Source organism: Pteropus vampyrus, unplaced genomic scaffold, assembly GCF_000151845.1.
Source record: "Pteropus vampyrus isolate Shadow unplaced genomic scaffold, Pvam_2.0 Scaffold486, whole genome shotgun sequence".
In the NCBI taxonomy this organism is placed as follows: Eukaryota; Metazoa; Chordata; class Mammalia; order Chiroptera; family Pteropodidae; genus Pteropus; species Pteropus vampyrus.
The window spans coordinates 101,132-105,024 of record NW_011889267.1 but is presented as its reverse complement, the minus strand read 5'-3'; positions in this window follow the sequence as shown (position 1 = coordinate 105,024).

Sequence of the window (3,893 nt, the reverse complement as noted above, 5' to 3'; positions counted from 1 at the left end):
GTGCAGAGAGGGGGGCAGGGAGGGAGGGAGGGCGGAGGCGAGAGCGCGCGCGCGCACCCACGGCCCCTTCCCTCGCCGGCCCCCCCGCCCAACAGGGATCCCGACACCTCCCTCCGCCCGCCCCACTGGCATCCCGGCCGCTGGGTGCGGCGGCGCGCATGCGCGGCCCCCGGGGCCGGCCCTAGTGCACCTTTTCTCCCTCCTGCCACATTGTGAGCGCTCTGCCGCCCAGATAACTGCCGACTCCCGCTCCACCCCCGCCCTCTCCCACTCCGCCCACTCCCGAGCGCCCAGGTAAAGGCGTGGACTGCGCGTGCGCACCGCTCTGCCTGGGTCTGGGGCCGTGGTTGCTAAAAGGAAGCCAAAACGTAGAGTGGGAGGGAGCTTTGGGCAGGGGCTGTGGGACTCCACGAAATAGGAGGCGGGTTATGATTAGGCAACGGTAAAGTGAAGAAGGGGCCAAAGTAAAAAAGTGGGCCCAAGTAAGATTTAAAAGTAAAAGAACCTTTGATTGATGAAATAAGGTAAAAAAAAAAAATCTTGACTGTGGCCTCCTTGTTACCGGAGGGCAGTGTGAGTGACAGAGGACAGAAATAAAGAAGGCAGAATATAAGCAGTCGTGATCATTGGCCAGATGAATAAGACAGCTAGTAAAAACTGGAGAAATAGACTTTCAGAGTAGTCGGAAAACATTGAGAGCCGAGCTTTTTCTGTGGCCAAGAATAGGGAAGGGGATGTGTCTGCGCTTGAGACATAGAGCTGCTGCAAGAAAGGAAGCCTCTATTGTATTACAGCATTATGACTAATTAGCTATTAATCATTAATATAATTAATGGTATTATGGGCTAACAAGGTAGCATTTATCCAAGTTCAGAGCCAAGAGAGGATGTCCATAATTGAAAGTGCTTGGAGTACAGAGAAGGAAAATAAACGAGGCAAGGTAAATGCCTAGGGTGGAGAAGACCTAAGAGAGCAACTTGGAGGACCTAGATGACTTTTTCCCACCATAAAACCAAACTTCCCTGATGTTTTCCAAATCTTATCCTAATTGCAACTCTTTATCCTCCTTCCATTATTAAAAGCACACTTAACAAATGTTCCTGAATTAAGGCTGACCTCTTTACCCGTATTTAATACAGATGCAGCTACTTCTCTCCAAAATAGCTCCCCGCCCCACAAAAAATTCTCTTAGGATGCAAAATAAGCTGAGCCTGGGACAGGTTAAGGAAGAGATTGAAACTTTATAAATAAAGGGGTTCAAGGGATTGCTCTCTCCTTCGTCCCTTCGAAAAACAGAAACTTGGTTTTTATCACACTTGGACTCTAGACTCCAGCGATAGTAATTTGGCACCTTTGGGTCATGTTCTTCAATAGTGGATAAACACTAAAAATAATATCATGTTTCAGCAGGTAGAGAAAATCTTCAGGCAGAACAGGAAGAGATAAGCGTGAGTAGTAGGAGGAAAGTCTTAGATCCAACACAAGAAACAACTTGGTATCCATGGGGGCTGGTGAGCCCATAATGCCTGACTGAGATGTCTAGCTTTACCTTCTAGGACACTTGATCCCTTCCCCATCCTCTCCCCGTCAGGGCTATCCTACTTGGAAGAGGGATGTGCAGTGTGATAGCTAAAGAAAGGAGGTGACCTTCAAGGTATTTGAGGAGTATTTTATGGGTTTTTCAGGGAGGTTAGGTCCATTATCTCATCAGATCTTCCAGCAATCCTGTGAGGCAGGCAGGACAGGTATTATTCCCAATGAAGGAAATTCAGGCCAAGGAATGTTTAATAGCTCAGCCAAAGTCACCCAGCCCAGTAAAGAGTGGAGCCAAAACAAGCCCCAGGTTTGTGACTTCCAGTGTGCTGCTCTTTCAGAGGGTTTGACAGGCCCATTCTGAAAAAACTACTTCATATTCCTGTGTAGTAAAAACAGGTACCTTTGGCATGTGATGTAGAATAATTTTAATATTCAGTTCTATGTCTGAATGTCCTTTATTCAATACTTTTTTTCCTTCTTTCTCTCTCCAGGACCCTGAGACTTGCCCCTGTGTATCTGAAGCCTTGGTGACTGGTACTTTGGAAGGCCTCAGGCCTCAGGGCTAGCAAGAAGATCTCAGTTCTTCTACCTCTCCCTTAACTCCTCCCCTTAACAAATCTACTAAAAGAAGGGGACTACCAACCAGTTTCGTCACTCAGCATGTCACAAGAAGAGGGCATTTATTCTCAGACTAGTTTCAATGCCTTCCTTCTTCAGCTGCTGGCACTGCAGCTTAGCAATCATAGCAGGCAATAGTTAGCACCTACACCTGGCATTGTGGACAATCAGGCTTCCATTATCCTGGTTTCCTGGCCTTGGATAGAGTTCTTCACTAACGCTTTCATTAAGGCAGTGAGCAGAAACCAGCAGAATCCATTCTTTTTTAATTAAAAAGTTTTAGTAAAAAGTTCTGTACACTTTGAGAGTTCTGAAAACCTTCAAGACTTAAGCAGCAGCAGAGCTATCTGGTTTCTGTAAGGGGAGCTGGACAAGCTCCCTGTTAACTTTATTTCCTTGTTCCCCAAATTTCCAGAGAAGTACCCCTAGTCAACTGCAATTCTCACCACTGGTAGGGGCAGTGGCTGTGCTACCCTGCGCACCCATTAACTAACATCCTACTGCACCAGACTTGGAGCCAGACCCCTGGTCATGGTCTACTAGGGCATCATACTTTAATGCTGTGAACTTTACTCAGTCACTTTACTCTTTAAGCTTTGTAACAAGAGGGGATTATATGGCTCTTAGAGTCTTCCAGATCTGATACCTAGGATTCTACTCTAGAAAAGCTGACTGTATTCATTAATACCTTGTAATTCCATTCCTTTCCTCAGAATTACTATTCAATTCTCATCTCTAAGCCCTTCTTAACAGGAAACTGCCCCTTTTACGGAAAGGATAAAGCTGTTCAGGACTTTCTTTTTTTAATTCACTTTTTCTCATATCTCTAAGTGACAGTTTTTAGAGACAGCTCAGAAAGCTGGACTATTGGCTTTTCTGTCATGGGGCTTGGATGCCTACATGCATTCATGCACACATGTGTATATGGCCTATCTTAAAGGATATGGGCTGTGGGCACCTTAACTCTGTGCTGCCTCACCTCTCACCACCCCCACTTGAATTCTAGTGAAAAGTTACAAATAAATGCCAGGATGCCCTAGAAGAAAAAGAGGATGCGCCAAAAGGCCAGCTATGTGACTGCAGCTGTTTCGCCTTGGGGCTAGAGATGAGGGCAGCCAGTGTCACTTAGGTCTCAAGCCTTATTTTAGCTGTAGTGTGGCCTGGGACTATCATTTGGTCCCTAGCTCCGTACAGCTGTGCTCTCTGTACATCAGCATCTCAGTTTGAAATATTTCAGAGTTTGGATTTTGATTACTCTTGTGTCCTTATCATCAAAATGAATTTTATAATTAAAAAAACATTTATGTGACAATTCCTACAAATCTTCCTTCTGCATTACCTCATTTAATCCTTCCCTCAACCCTGGGAGGTAAGAAGGGCAGAAAATGTTCCGTGTGTGTGTGTGTGTGTGTGTGTGTGTGTGTGTGTGTGTGTTTTAACAGTGAATAAAAATGAGGTCCGGATTGTAAGGGTCACATAGCCAGAACCAAAACTCAGGTCTTCAGGGTTTAACCAGGACTTTTCCATGGCACTGTACTGCAGCCGTTTGCTGGACAAAAGATAAAGCAAATTGAACAGATGTGGTCTCTGCTCTCTGGAAGTTTGGACTCAAATGGACAGCCACAATTTCAGTAAACATAGGACAAAGTGATTCGTAGTCAACTCACACCAATAAATATGAGTTAAATAGATAAGGAAATCCATGTTTACTCTGTCTACTAATGTTTTTTAATTTCAGA